The 16,077-nt window shown below is 48.7% G+C and overlaps 1 protein-coding gene across 4 annotated transcripts in view; it reads left to right on the forward strand.

The window, feature by feature from the left end:
- The first annotated feature begins 3,312 nt into the window (after nucleotides 1-3,312).
- SH2D4A (SH2 domain containing 4A) overlaps nucleotides 3,313-16,077 on the forward strand; it is a 988,680-nt gene continuing 975,915 nt past the window's right edge. For 2 of the 4 annotated variants that reach the window (XM_069236817.1, XM_069236814.1), the window contains exon 1: nucleotides 3,314-3,449. The gene's annotated coding sequence lies outside the window, so the exon portion shown is untranslated. Of the gene's footprint in view, nucleotides 3,450-3,479; nucleotides 3,498-16,077 lie in introns of those variants that run through there. The other 2 variants (XM_069236815.1, XM_069236816.1) reach the window with 2 other exon arrangements.

The following is a 16,077-nucleotide window of genomic DNA, read 5'->3' on the forward strand; positions in this document are numbered from 1 at the left end:
ACCATGGAAGGTTTGGTCTTGGCCCGCTTGCTGTCTGGGTCAATAAATGTGGGCACTACCCTTGATGTGAGCTCCCTTATGGTTTGATAGTGGAGGAGCATGCCTTAAGTGTCCCTGATTCGTATATTCCATGGGCAGTGGCTTCCCAGTACCTGTGGACCTCACCCAAACATAACTGTTGGAGATCCACTCTCTCCAACGCCAGATGGCGATTCAGATGGTCTGTCAAATTGTCCCCCTTCCTAGTTTTCAGTTGGACAATTGAAGTCTCCAGTTGTGAAATGCCTGTTTGACTCCCAGAGTCAGGTCCCAAATGTAGACTCCCATAGCACCCCTGGAGAGTCAACTCTCTCCACCCTGGTTAGTGTCAAGGAAGGCCTCCAGATCTGTCCCCAGGGCCTCGACGGTTTGCTTTTTGGTGAGAAACCAAGCACTGAGGCACCAGGCCTGTCCCTCCCTCTCGCCCACATGGTCCTCCATACAAAGGCAACCATTGCATGGTCTGAGAGGCCTCAAACCAGGATGCGAGACACTCATGTATGAAGGAGGTCTGGGGCAAGTAGCAAAAGGAGGTTGATTCAGGAAAAAGAGAGATGTGCACCATGTGTGTATTCACGGGTAGTAGGATTCCAGACCCGCCAGTTGTCACAGAGTCTGAGACCCAAAGCCCAGCCAGCCAGGCCACTTACTGTCCTGGGCTCAACCCCAGGGGACCTAAGGGAGTCTAGGGGGACAGATGATGTCTTTGAAGTCACCCCTCTAGGATGAGCCTGCCAGTCAGGAGGGAAAGGATCAGGTCTCTAATCGATGGCAGCTTGGAAATAGAATGCTGCGGGAGAACAAACACACTCAGTAAGTGATATAGAAAGCCTTCTAGTGAGCCCTTCACCACCATGAATCTGCCTGAGATGTAGCGGGTCACCGGAGACACAGCCAGTGACAAGAATTGTGGAGAAGAATTGCCACCCCATGAAATCCTGAGTGGTAGATCCTGGCATACCCATATTTGGCCAGGAAAGAGCAGTTGGTTCATAGGAGGTGGGTCTTGATGCCATCTAACAGCCTGTTAATGTCAAAACTGTGAACCCTGTCGTGGCGGGTCAGAAGGAGTCAGTGTTTGCTGCAGGTGGGGTGTAAATAGACTGTGCCTGGTAGTTGGTGAACTCCAAATTCCACCCTCCAGCAGGACACAGACCTCAGCAGGTCTCTGGGACATCCTGTGACAGGAGCACAGTTGCAAAGTGTAGTGCCTGTGGAAGGAACAGTAAAGAAAACTACATAACAAGAAAAACAAAACCTGAACCCCCAACTCTCCACCTCCCTAAACTATCCCCCAACAGAAGCACCTGTTAGCCAGAAATTTCAGGTAACAGTGGCAACTGGAGAAACAAACCCCCACCCACAAGGCTCCCAGCCTCAAGGACGTGAAACTAATATAGTGATGCTGGCGTGCCTATGCAGAATAGGGACTGATGAGGGCCATGTATGCCTATTATTAGAGTCAGTCATTGGAGTCCCCCAGGGGAGTAGGGGCAGTCCAGGTCGAATGTTTTCCGTCAGAGGTGGGGTGGAGGCTCTTTCCCTGTCCATGTATGAAGTGGCTGAGGTATGTTGGCAGTCCCAATGGCTTTTGCAGGAACGCTTTCTGCGCAGCGCCCCCTCTCATCACGCTTCCACCTTCAATGGGACCTCATGAGTGAGCCGGGCCGGCCACGGTAACGAACGCCTGGAATTTGCCCTCGAATAGAGCCTGCAGGCATGCAGAAAAGAAGAGGGTGTTTCATAAGGCAATTGACTGGAGCTTGTGCTTAACTTGCTTGTAAGAAGTGTGCACCTGTTAGGTGTAGTCTGTGAACACCACTATTCAGCTGGATAGGTATGTGAGTTGACCCTTAACCCTTGCCTCTCAAAGGATTGTGTCTCTATTGATAGAATTCAAATCTTGGTGATCATGGGTTGCGGGTGCCCCAGGGAAGTCCTCTGTGTGAGAGACCTATGGGCTCATTCGACTTTTAAGCTTTCTGAGAGATAGCCAGCATTGATCCAGGATGAGTGCCATTGTTCTAGGAAGGCCTCTGGGGCAGTCCCTTCAGTCCCCTTGGGGAATCCAATGAAGCAGAGGTTACTCTTGCTACTTATATTTTCAGTGTCCTCTGCTCTTGAAGTGAGGGCCACAGACACCTTGGATAAATGGACCACTTTTGTTTTGAGCTCACGGACAGGGTCTGCCAGTTCCAAAATGTGCCCCTCCGCTTTGGAAACCCTTAGTGCGTTGCGAAGATGTAGGCACAGGCAAGCCACATCCAACTGGATCGCTCCTATCTTTAATGTAACTTGAATATTCTCTATACTATTGATCAGATCCTGCAAACAAGCTTTCTATATATAAATATAAGTAAATTTGATGTACTCAGAACACTGCTACTATGATATAACTAAACTGCAGTTTATTACCAGATAGGTCTTAGGAGACTAAACTTTTAGGCAGTCTGACAAATTATATTTCTTTAATTGTTTCCTGTCGATAAGTTTTCAATGGTATTGTCAGACGAGTCATGTGTCCATGGCTGACTCTGCGATGTAGGCATGATCTGTAAAACTCACAGCTATACCTTTGAAAGCTATCCTAAATTTTCAATCTGCTTACAAAAGAAAAGGGGAAGTTCTTATCGCTGAGCTGTTGCTTTGAAGCCCTAAACTCATATACATTTTTATGGTTGTCCTCGAAAAATAGCTTGTAATGTTGATTTTTTGACCCATTTCACATTGTTTGTTTTTGTGCACTAGTTATAAAATGGATTTGTTGTGTTGGTATCTTAGTTGGAGGAAAAAAATGACTTTGAATTCGAAGTTTCTGTGCGAATTTCCTCTATTTTAAAATCTCTGTCAAATTTTGATTCCCAGAAATGTCGGACGGGATCGAAGCCTCCATGACTCTCTAACAACTGCTTACACCATACTCCTCTCCTTACACCTGACAGCTAAACTGCATGATATCTGTAATCGTCTTTGTACACTGACTGTGCCAGGTATTGCCGTGCTGATATTTTTTTCACAATAATATCCATAGATGGTTGCGGTTCCACTTTATTTGTAAGAGGAACACACTTGTCCACAGGATAACGTCACGACTACTTGGCTCACTTTAATAACATACACAGTCCAGCAGAAATTGGTCATCGGAATTAATTAGAAGGCGCGTGTTGACAAATGAGTAACGCAGAGCGACTTCAAGCAAAGTCACATGAAGCAGACAAAACGAGTTGGAATGTATTAGAGGCGTGGAACTGGTGGCGTAGTCCCACCTCGTTCCAACCTACGAGGTGGAATGAGGAAGTGATGTTTCAGTTTCGTTTTTTTTTTTCTCCCCAATTGCTCTCGAGCACGGAGGGATCTTTGAAGGAGAAAGCCCGGGCACCTGAAACAGGAAACACGACCGTTTCTACGTGGTACGTCTGGAAAACTTAATTACTTTATGGGGACGTTGCGTACTCGCGGTGAGATAATTCAAAGACGCATTTTAATGCTATAGAGGCGTATAGGAACAGTTTTTTGGAGGAGGACTGTGGTGTAAATAGATAACTCAGCGTTAATTTGCACCCATATGCAATGAATTTATGACAGAAACTTATTTATTGCAAAACAGGCATTGTTTAACAATTGTTTCTTTGACAAAATGCTATGAAAAAATGCTGGGAAAAAGCCTTTGAATTAATCTCCGTATGTTGCCAAAATAAATGCCGATACAGGTGATATATCTGCACCTGGAAATGATACTCGAGATTTAATTGATGGGTTTAGTCCAACTACTTTAAAGTGTAATCAAAATGATATTTATCATCGCATGATATTTACCATGTTTAGGAATGTTCCATCTTTCTTGGCATGTTACCCCCATTTTTACCTGTCTGTCAATATGTTTTTGCCTGTTACACTGGGATCCTGCTGGTCAGGACCCCAATGCTCATAGTTTACGACCTAATGTGTGGGTTGTGTATAGTATTTGACTGTGTCACTGAGGCTCTGCTAATCAGAACCTCAGTGCTTGTGCTCTCGCTGCTTTTAAATTTGTCACCTTAGGCTAGTGACTTCATTTACCAATTTCAATTGGCACACTGGACCCCCCCTTATAAGTCCCTAGTGTATGGTACCTAGGTACCCAGGGCATTGGGGTTCCAGGAGATCCCTATGGGCTGCAGCATTTCTTTTGCCACCCATAAGGAGCTCAGACAAACCCTTCCACAGGCCTGCCATTGCAGCCTGCGTGAAATAGTGCACACGATTTCACAGCCATTTTTACCACACTTAAGTAACTTATAAGTCACGTATATGTCTAACCTTCACTTGCTGAAGGTTAGGTGCAAACTTATTAAGTGTGAGGGCACCCTTGCATTAGCAAAGGTTCCCCCACATAGTTCAGGGCCATTTCCCGGGACATTGTGAGTGCGGAGATGCCATTACACGCATGCACTACATATCGGTCAATACCTATATGTAGCTTCACAATAGTAACTCCGAATATGGCCATGTAAGGTGTCTAAGATCACAGAATTGTCCCCCATTCCAAATCTGGTATTGGGGAGCCAATTCCATGCATCCTGGAGGCTCCACTATGGACCGCCAGTACAGCCAAACCAGCTCTCTGAGGCTTGCACTGAAGCTACAGCTGCTGCCACCTCACAGACAGGGTTCTGCCCTCCTGGGTTCTGAGCAGCTCAGTCCTAGGAAGGCAGAACAAAGCATTTCCTTTGGGAGCAGGGTGTTACACCCTCTCCCTTTGGAAATAGGTGTTACAGGCTGGGGAGGGGTAGCCTCCCCCAGCCTCTGGAAATGCTTTGAAGGACACAGATGGTGCCCTCCTTGCATAAGCCAGTCTACACTGGTTCAGGGACCCCTTGTCCCCTGCTCTGGTGCAAAACTGGACAAAGGAAAAGGGAGTGACCACTCCCCTGTCCATCCCCACCCTAGGGGTGGTACCCAGAGCTCCTCCCAGGCTTCAGCCATCTTTCTTGCTTTTCATGGTGTGGGGGCACTCTGGAGGCCTCCGAGTGGCCAGTGCCACCAGGTGACGTCAGAGACCCCTCCTGATAGGTCCTTACCTGATAAGGTGGCCAGTCCCCCTCTCACGGCTATTTAGGGTCTCTCCTGTGGGTTCTCTTCAGATTCTCATTGCAAGTTTACAGCAGGAATCCTCTGCAGCTCCTACTTCATCCTCTGACCTCGGATCAACCGCAGCCTGCTCCATGAACCGCTGTAACAGCAACAAAGTATGCACAAGGGATGCTTTTCCTCTGCAACTTCAGCTCCAGCCAGCAACTGCAACAGTTTCTATGGTGTGCACGCTCTGAGGACTCCCTGTCTTCACCCTGCACCAGAAGGACCAAAGAAATCTCCTGTGGGGTGACGGAGTCACTCTCCTGCTCAGGCAGGCACCTTCTAAGTCGACGACCGGTTGTCGTGGACTCCTCTCATGGCTACGAGTGTGCTCCTTGGAACACAGAGGGTGGGCCCCATCGACACAGACTGTCCTGAGGTACTGCTGTCCCAATTTCGAGGAGGTAAGACCTTGCCTTCACCCAGAACGACAGTACCCCTGAGCACCGGGTCTTCTTCACCTCCTGAGGCCTCTGTGCACTATTTGCAAAATTCCTCCAAGCACCACCTGGCCCAGGTCCCCAGCACCCTATCCTGCGATTCTCAACTCGCTGAGTTGTTCTCCGGCGGTGTGGACCTTCCTTTCTAGTGCTTCACTCACTGCATTTTGCATCTCCTTTGTCCCAGTGTCCTGGGACTCCTGTGGGTGCTATCTGTTGCTCTGAGGGCTCTCTGAAGTGCTGAGAGCCCCCTCTTCCTCCTCACACAGAGTTGAGGCCCCCAGGTCCCTCCTTGGTCCAGATAGCACCTAGTTGACGCAAAACGGACTTTGCCAGAACCAAGGCTTGTTGGAGGAATCCAGCACCAAAATTCGCCTGCATCCAACTTCACGACTCGGGACATCCTTTGCATTATGCAGGAACCCACTGACCACTTTCTTGGGTGCATTTCTGCAGTCTGTCCAACTGGGGACTCTTCTTTTGCACCCTCTTCTAGGTTGGCAGGGGCTCATGTCCTTCCTGGAACTTCTTTCGACTTTTGGACTTGGTCTACTTCCTTTGCAGGTCTTCTTGTCCAGGAATCCACCATTTGTTGTTTGCAGACTTCGAGGTGAAAATCCTTCGACCGGGGTAAACCTGGATCTTGATCCGACGTCCATGGAGCCCTTCTCGGATACGATGGCTGGAAGGTCCCGGTCAACTTTTTACCTTCGGACTTAGTCTCTTTTTCGGAGATTTTTCTTTACCGGGACGAACCAGCAAATCAGGCCGGGTCGCGGTTGAGGCAAGCCGGCTAGAGTTGCCGCGGCGGGTTGGTCCCTCTATGGAGCTTTTTTACAAAAGTTGTCCAAACTTCTCCAAACTTCTGGGGCTTCTCCCAGATGTCCTTTTAAGGTTCTTTTGGGGTCCACAGCTCACCCCAAGGGTCCAGAAGTTCTGAGATGGTCCTTGGGGGGTGCGGACTACAACTCCCAGAATGCACCTGGCACAAACTCCTTTTTGGCCATTGGACAGTGGTCAGCTGGTCGCTTTCTTCAGGAGTTGGTGCAGGGGACTCTGGATAGCAATTTTTCACCTGTAGCAAACAGGGAGTCCCTCCTTGAACCAGTTGAAGCCAGGCAAAGTCCTTCTTGTGGTGAAGCCCAAGTGTGCATCTGGTGCAGTCCTTCTGAGTGCAGGTTCCAGGTGCAGGCCAGGGGTCCAGCAGGGCAGTCCTTCTTCTTCGGTTGTTCTTCCTTGTTGGATGTGGTAGGGAACTGAGGTGTGGGTGCAGGTCTGCCAGTTTTATCCTTGCTCCCGGGTGAAAAGCAGGGGGGTCCTGGTTCTCCAATCAGGTGCCAGGTCCTTCCCCCTGTGATGACCACTTCCTGGGAAGTGTGGCAAAAATCAATCCCAGGAGGCAACATTCTCTAAAAATCCATCATGGCTGAATCTGATTTTTGGAGGTTACATCTGGCTGAGCCCACCCACTGGTGTGGCTAAAAATCATAAACACACCCCTCTCCTGCCCTCTCCTAATCTAATCAAGGGGGCATCTAGTTGTCTGGGGTTGCAGTATGTGGGGGTGTTGCTGGTTGCTCCAAATGTCTTTCTCTGCCTTTGAAGACCAGTTTGGCAGCCCTCCCCTTCCTGCCTCACCATCTGCTGAGGGGAGATTCCTTCCCACAGGCACATTCCTTTGTGTGAAGCCAGGCCACTTCACACCTCATCAAGGCAGCTTGGCTAAGCTGCTAAAGGCTGGCCAATCAGAGCACAGCAGCAAAAACAATGCAGGGCTGAAATTGGCAACTTTTTAGGTAAAGTTTAAAACTCTTTACCTGAACAAGTTATATTAAATCCAACAACTGGAATTTGTGGGATTTATTACAACAATTAATTTGATACCAAACTCTTGGTGTGCATCATTTAAGGAGACTTTAAAAATTAAAATAAAGTCTCCCCATTCTAGCCTATGAAGGCCATTTACTACAATAAGGGAAAAACGAATTTGGCTGTTTTTACCTCACCAGGGCTTATAAAACTATTTTTATGAAGTCCCTGCTTATAGTTACATGGCACCCAGCCCTAGGGGCACATAGGGCACTCCTTAGGGGTGACCTATATGTAAAAATAAGGTAGTTTAAGACTTTGGAACTACTTTTAATTCCAAAGTCGAATTTGCATATAACTTTAATTTAAAAGCAGCCAGCAAGGCAGGCCTGCCTTTAAAATGATACTGGGAACCTCAGCAGTGCACCTATGGGTGCACCACCTATGCTGTGGTCCCTAAACCTACATGCCCTACCATATACTGGGGACTTATAGGTAGGTTAACTTAGCCAATTATAATTAGCCTAATTTGCATATCCATTTTACACAGAGCACAGGCCCTGGGACTGGTTAGCAGTATCCAGGGCACCATCAGAGTCAGGAAAACACCAGCAAAAAGTGGAAAATGGGGGCAAAAAGTTAGGGGGCCTCTGCAATCAGCCCTGTTTTCTCACACAAGCCCCCCCCCCAGCCCACACGCCCAGGAGACTCAGCCCAACCCTGGGAGAGTCTACCTGGCTTGTTAGGCGAGGAAGACAGTGAAGAAAACTGGCTGTCCCTTTGCAGGGCCTACTCTGCCTTACATCCTCCTGTCATGGTCACTCCCTCTGGGTAGTGAAGCCATCCCAACAGTGAAAGGACCCATCTCAAACTGAAACTTCCCTCTAGGGGGGTCTTCCTCCTCTCTCTCTGCCAACTTGGGTAGTGAGGTGCCCACCTCCCCTACTCCTAACTTTGCTAGGGCAACACCTAGCTTACCCAAAGAGGTCACCCAACACTTGAGCAACCCCACCATGACCAACAGGGTCAGAGGGCCTACTTTGCTTTTGGCCCTGGGGTCTGCCTCCCAGGCCAAGTGCAGTGCTGCCAGGAAGGCTAGCACCCAGGAGAGGCTACTGACAGCTGTCAGTACCCAGAACCACACCCTAAGCTCTCCACTGACAGGTGGCTGAGCTGCTTTAGGGACAACTGTGGGGTCCTGGCACCCCTCTTGCTGTCTAGAGTGGGGGGCTACCACCTCCTGTGGCAGACACCCTCCTTCCACTCTCCCTTCTGTCAGTGCAGGGGCAACACCTTGCATCTGGACAGCTGCCTGACTACTCAGGACTTCCTTGGGGTCAGGGGAGGCCTCACCAGTGCCAATTCTGGGCTCCCCCCTACTGGGGCAGAAGGCCTTTGGCACCCTGGAACTCTCTTTAAGAGTGGCCTACCCTTCCTTTTTTTCTTTCCTTTTCTGGGGGACCCCTGTCTCCTAACTGTAGGGACTGACTCCCCAGGACTTTGGGTTGGGGGGGCGCCCTGGGCGACCGCCACATCTGGGACCAGACTCGCCTCTGGGAGGTCATTGCCCAGGATACAATCTAGGGGGAGGTCAGCACTGACTACCACCCTAAACCAGTCAAGGATACCCTCCCTCTCTAGGGGCACTATGGCTATAGGTTTGGAGGTGACCTCCCCTGTGGCTATCCTGACTTTCCTGGTCTCTCCTGGGACATACATGTCTGGGGTCACTAACCGGTCACTCACCATAGTGTGACTGGCACAGGTGTCTCTCAGGCCAGTGGTAGGGATCCCATTCACCTGAATGGGGTGAAAGTGCCTACTCCCACCCTCAGGGATCACCAGCTTACCATCTGGTCCTGTCTCCCAGCTCAATGCTAGGAGGACTTCATCATCTGAGGAGTCCTCCTCCATGGCTACACTGGACAGCCCAGTGCTAACCACCTTCTTTGGACAGGCTGCATCTCCTCTGAAGTGACCTATCTGCTGACAGTCAAAGCAAGCCTTACTGTCCAAGAGTTTTTTTAACCCTGGGTCTCCCTGTCTCTGCTTGTCAGAGTGGGCGTGGGATTTACTCTCCTCCTTCTTAGGGTTCTGGGGTACCGAGGGAGTCTCTGTGGTGGGCTTACCACCTCCCTCCTTAGGTTTTTGGGGACCTGACCCCCCCTTCTTGGAGTCTCCCCCCTGGGACTTGACAACCACCCTGGTTCTCAACCACTCATCAGCTGCCTCCCCTAGCTCTCTAGGGTTGGTCTGCTTAGAGTCCACTAGATGCTGGCGTAACCTTTCTTGGGTACAATTGGTCAAGATGTGCTCTCTCATGATCAGATTGTATAACCCCTCATAAGTATTTACTTTGTTACCAATAATCCAGCCCTCTAGTGCCTTAAGTGAGGTGTCTACAAAGTCAACCCAAGACTGGGTACTGACCTTCTGGGTGTCCCTGAACTTCATTCTATACTGCTCTGGGGTCAGACCAAACTTCTTGGTTAAGCACCTCTTCATACTAGGGTACGAATCTGCCTCCTCCCCCCTTAAGGTCAGAAGCCTATCCCTCCCCGAGTTGGGGACAAACTCCCACAAAAGGGAACCCCAGTATTGAGGCCTAACCCTTCTCTTTTGGAGTGCCCTCTCAAAGGCCTCCAACCACTTGTCTATATCATCCCCCTCTACATAAGCAGGAACCACCCCCTTGGGTAAGCTGGGGCAAAAACCCCCACCCATGGACACCTCAACTTCTCTGTCGCTGCCACCATCTCTTTTCTCTCTCTTTGCCCACCTTTTCCTTTCTAGGGCCAGCTTCTCTGCCTCCAAAGCTATAAATGCTAGCTGGGCCTCCAGCTCTCTTTCTCTGAGGGACAGGTTCTCTCCTCCTGAAGGGACTCCCTTCCCCCAACTAGCTTTGGGACTGCCCCTAGTGACTGTATGTAATGAGGACCGGTCTTCCTCATCCTCACTTAGGCTCAGATGCCCTCCCTCCCCTGAGTGGTTAGAGCTAGCATCCTCCCCTACTTCTCCCTCCTCTGGAGCTTCCTCTGGGTCTACCTCTTGGGCCTCAGCCCAAGCTGTCAGGGATTTGATCAGGACATGCTTCCTGAGGTCAGTGGTTGCAGGCAACCCTCTTTCAGTACACAACCCCCTAAGCTGGGCTACTGTCAGTGTGGGTAGGCTAGCCAGATCAAGCTCCATGGTTCCCTAGTTTTGTGTCAACAAAAACTTTTTGCAAAAATTGGAAACAAGAATTTAGAAAAATCAAAAAAATTCAATAATTGAAATTAATCCAAATTAAAAACAATTTTTGCACTAGGACAATTTAAAGGATTTTTAATTTGTTTTACTTAAAACTGTAACGTGATACTGAACACAAGTACAGGATCCCACCACTGCTCACCAAAAATGTTGGAAAATGGGTTATTGGTAAGGGCAGATAAGTACCTACACTTAGCAACAGGCCACTAACCTCCACTTAGGTCCAGTTAGGTCTCGGTAAATTAAACCCAGCTCAACCCTTGGTAGCTTGGCAACGAGCGTCAAGGCTTAACTTAGGAGACAGAGTGTAAAGCATTCAAATATCACAAAACAGTATTTAAATAAAACACAGGAAACAGTTTAAAAATCCAAAACCAATTTATAAAAATAGATTATATTTTTATCTTTAAATTGACACCAAAACGAATAAAATCGGATAAGGGAAACCGGAGATATGAATTTTTAAAGAATTATAATTTTTTTAGCACCTAGAAACAAAAAGCGCCAATCGGGTCATCTGGTTGCACCTCGACCGGGGCAAAGTCAAAGTTTCAGGCCGACCGTGATGGAGCCCTGCTCGGCTACAGGCCGCGGGAGGCCTCGGTTAAAAATGTTACCTTCACACTTAGTCTTTTTTTCAAAGATTTTCTTCAGCGGGACGAACCTGCCAGTCCAATCCGACCTCCTGGAGCCCTTCTCCAGATACGCGATGCTGGAATCCTCGGTGGAGATTTTTACCTTCGGACTTAGTCGTTTTTTCGAGGTGAAAATCCTTCGACCGGGGTAAACCTGGATCTTGATCCGACGTCCATGGAGCCCTTCTCGGATACGATGGCTGGAAGGTCCCGGTCAACTTTTTACCTTCGGACTTAGTCTCTTTTTCGGAGATTTTTCTTTACCGGGACGAACCAGCAAATCAGGCCGGGTCGCGGTTGAGGCAAGCCGGCTAGAGTTGCCGCGGCGGGTCGGTCCCTCTATGGAGCTTTTTTACAAAAGTTGTCCAAACTTCTCCAAACTTCTGGGGCTTCTCCCAGATGTCCTTTTAAGGTTCTTTTGGGGTCCACAGCTCACCCCAAGGGTCCAGAAGTTCTGTGATGGTCCTTGGGGGGTGCGGTCTACAACTCCCAGAATGCACCTGGCACAAACTCCTTTTTGGCCACTGGACAGTGGTCAGCTGGTCGCTTTCTTCAGGAGTTGGTGCAGGGGACTCTGGATAGCAATTTTTCACCTGTAGCAAACAGGGAGTCCCTCCTTGAACCAGTTGAAGCCAGGCAAAGTCCTTCTTGTGGTGAAGCCCAAGTGTGCATCTGGTGCAGTCCTTCTGAGTGCAGGTTCCAGGTGCAGGCCAGGGATCCAGCAGGGCAGTCCTTCTTCTTCGGTTGTTCTTCCTTGTTGGATGTGGTAGGGAACTGAGGTGTGGGTGCAGGTCTGCCAGTTTTATCCTTGCTCCCGGGTGAAAAGCAGGGGGGTCCTGGTTCTCCAATCAGGTGCCAGGTCCTTCCCCCTGCGATGACCACTTCCTGGGAAGTGTGGCAAAAATCAATCCCAGGAGGCAACATTCTCTAAAAATCCATCATGGCTGAATCTGATTTTTGGAGGTTACATCTGGCTGAGCCCACCCATTGGTGTGGCTAAAAATCATAAACACACCCCTCTCTTGCCCTCTCCTAATCTAATTAAGGGGGCATCTAGTTGTCTGGGGTTGCAGGATGTGGGGGTGTTGCTGGTTGCTCCAAATGTCCTTCTCTGCCTTTGAAGACCAGTTTGGCAGCCCTCCCCCTTCCTGCCTCACCATCTGCTGAGGGGAGATTCCTTCCCACAGGCACATTCCTTTGTGTGAAGCCAGGCCACTTCACACCTCATCAAGGCAGCTTGGCTAAGCTGCTAAAGGCTGGCCAATCAGAGCACAGCAGCAAAAACAATGCAGGGCTGAAATTGGCAACTTTTTAGGTAAAGTTTAAAACTCTTTACCTGAACAAGTTATATTAAATCCAACAACTGGAAGTTGTGGGATTTATTACAACAAATAATTTGATACCAAACTCTTGGTATGCATCATTTAAGGAGACTTTAAAAATTAAAATAAAGTCTCCCCATTCTAGCCTATGAAGGCCATTTACTACAATGAGGGAAAAACGAATTTGGCTGTTTTTACCTCACCAGGGCTTATAAAACTATTTTTATGAAGTCCCTGCTTATAGTTACATGGCACCCAGCCCTAGGGGCACATAGGGCACACCTTAGGGGTGACCTATATGTAAAAATAAGGTAGTTTAAGACTTTAGAACTACTTTTAATTCCAAAGTCGAATTTGCATATAACTTTAATTTAAAAGCAGCCAGCAAGGCAGGCCTGCCTTTAAAATGACACTGGGCACCTCAGCAGTGCACCTATGGGTGCACCACCTATGCTGTGGTCCCTAAACCTACATGCCCTACCGTATACTAGGGACTTATAAGTAGGTTAACTTAGCCAATTATAATTAGCCTAATTTGCATATCCATTTTACACAGAGCACAGGCCCTGGGACTGGTTAGCAGTATCCAGGGCACCATCAGAGTCAGGAAAACACCAGCAAAAAGTGGAAAATGGGGGCAAAAAGTTAGGGGGCCTCTGCAGTCAGCCCTGTTTTCTCACAACTGCTAAAATGGAAGTTATGTTATTTAATGCACCTAAAGCTGATTTGCCAGTTTGTTTGCAAACAGTACCCCAGCGACAGGAAGGTATTTAGGAATTTATGTGACTAATAATTTTGAGAACCTTTTTCAACTTAACTACATTGCAACCTTGATTAAAGCTAAAGCTTTATTAGTGAGATGGACTCTTTTGCTGCTTACCTTAATAGGGAGAGTCAAGTTAATTAAAATGTCAATCCTGCCCCTGTTTTTATTCCTTTTTAATAATCCACTTCTAATAGTGCCTATTTTAGTGAACTTGCGACAATCTTTCGAAAATGTATATGGCAGAATAGTAATCCCAGGTTTAGTATGCCAATATTATGGTCTCACAAGGTGGGCTGACGCTTCCTCATATTAAGACTTATTATCAGACGGCCATCCTGGATAATCTTATGAGGCTCTCTATATAGAGATTCTGGATATGACTTCTTTTTCCTGAATCTCATGGTAAAGGATAGTGAGGTTCAACTCCCGGTGTTATTGAAGATAGCAAAATTGCCTAAAAAAAACTCCAGACGTTTTTGAAGACCGCAAAAGGGGCACAAAATTTGCCTAAGACTCTAGGTGTATTAGTACAACGTTTACAGGCCATTTTTAAATGATGGGACGTTTTTCCATGTCATGCTTTTACCTGACTCAGAGACACGAATGTGGAGGATGACTGTCTCAAAATCCATTTTATCCCGGTGGGAAGAGAAGGTTTTTAGGAAATTGGGTGAATTTTTTTGTAGGCACAACTTTAATATAATGGGATCAAGTGACCCTGTGTGAGAAAGTAGCCTCTTTCTAGCCTTGTTACCCCCACTTTTGGCCTGTTTGTAAGTATATGTCAGGGTGTTTTCACTGTCTCACTGGGATCCTGCTAGCCAGGGCCCTGTGCTCATAGTGAAAACACTATGTTTTCAGTATGTTTGTTATGTGTCACTGGGACCCTGCTAGCCAGTACCCCAGTGCTCATAAGTTTGTGACCTATATGTATGTGTTCCCTGTGTGATGCCTAACTGTCTCACTGAGGCTCTGCTAACCAGAACCTCAGTGGTTATGCTCTCTCTTTACAAATTGTCACTAACAGGCTAGTGACCAATTTCACCAATTCAGATTGGCATACTGGAACACCCTTATAATTCCCTAGTATATGGTACTAAGGTACCCAGGGTATTGGGGTTCCAGGAGATCCCTATGGGCTGCAGCATTTCTTTTGCCACCCATAGGGAGCTCTGACAATTCTTACACAGGCCTGCCATTGCAGCCTGAGTGAAATAACGTCCACGTTATTTCACAGCCATTTACCACTGCACTTAAGTAACTTATAAGTCACCTATATGTCTAACCTTTACCTGGTAAAGGTTGGGTGCTAAGTTACTTAGTGTGTGGGCACCCTGGCACTAGCCAAGGTGCCCCCACATTGTTCAGGGCAAATTCCCAGGACTTTGTGAGTGCGGGGACACCATTACACGCGTGCACTATACATATGTCACTACATATGTATAGCGTCACAATGGTAACGCCGAACATGGCCATGTAACATGTCTAAGATCATGGAATTGTCACCCCAATGCCATTCTGGCATTGGGGAGACAATTCCATGATCCCCCGAGTCTCTAGCACAGACCCGGGTAATGCCAAACTACCTTTCCCGGGGTTTCACTGCAGCTGCTGCTGCTGCCAACCCCTCAGACAGGTTTCTGCCCTCCTGGGGTCCAGCCAGGCTTGGCCCAGGAAGGCAGAACAAAGGACTTCATCAGAGAGAGGGTGTTACACCCTCTCCCTTTGGAAAAAGGTGTCAGGGCTGGGAGGAGTAGCCTCCCCCAGCCTCTGGAAATGCTTTGATGGGCACAGATGGTGCCCATCTCTGCATAAGCCAGTCTACACCGGTTCAGGGATCCCCCAGCCCTGCTCTGGCACGAAACTGGACAAAGGAAAGGGGAGTGACCACTCCCCTGACCTGCACCTCCCCTGTGAGGTGCCCAGAGCTCCTCCAGTGTGCTCCAGACCTCTGCCATCTTGGAAACAGAGGTGCTGCTGGCACACTGGGCTGCTCTGAGTGGCCAGTGCCAGCAGGTGATGTCAGAGACTCCTTCTGATAGGCTCTTACCTGTGTTGCTAGCCAATCCTCCTTCTTAAGTAGCCAAACCTCCTTTTCTGGCTATTTAGGGTCTCTGCTTTGGGGAATCTTTAGATAACGAATGCAAAAGCTCATCAGAGTTCCTCTGCATCTCTCTCTTCACCTTCTGCCAAGGAATCGACCGCTGACTGCTCTGGACGCCTGCAAAACCGCAACAAAGTAGCAAAGATGACTACTGCAACCTTGTATCGCTGATCCGGCTGCCTTCTTGACTGTTTTCCTGGTGGTGCATGCTGTGGGGGTAGTCTGCCTCCTCTCTGCACTAGAAGCTCTGAAGAAATCTCCCGTGGGTCGACGGAATCTTCCCCCTGCAACCGCAGGCACCAAAAGACTGCATCACGGGTCCTCTGGGTCCCCTCTCAGCACGACGAGCGTGGTCCCTGGAACTCAGCAACTCTGTCCAAGTGACTCCCACAGTCCAGTGACTCTTCAGTCCAAGTTTGGTGGCGGTAAGTCCTTGCCTCCCCACGCTAGACTGCATTGCTGGGTACCGCGTGATTTGCAGCTGCTCCGGCTCCTGTGCACTCTTCCAGGATTTCCTTTGTGCACAGCCAAGCCTGGGTCCCCGACACTCTAACCTGCAGTGCACAACCTCCTGAGTTGTCCTCCGGCATCGTGGGAC

Source organism: Pleurodeles waltl, chromosome 1_2, assembly GCF_031143425.1.
Source record: "Pleurodeles waltl isolate 20211129_DDA chromosome 1_2, aPleWal1.hap1.20221129, whole genome shotgun sequence".
Lineage (NCBI taxonomy): Eukaryota > Metazoa > Chordata > Amphibia > Caudata > Salamandridae > Pleurodeles > Pleurodeles waltl.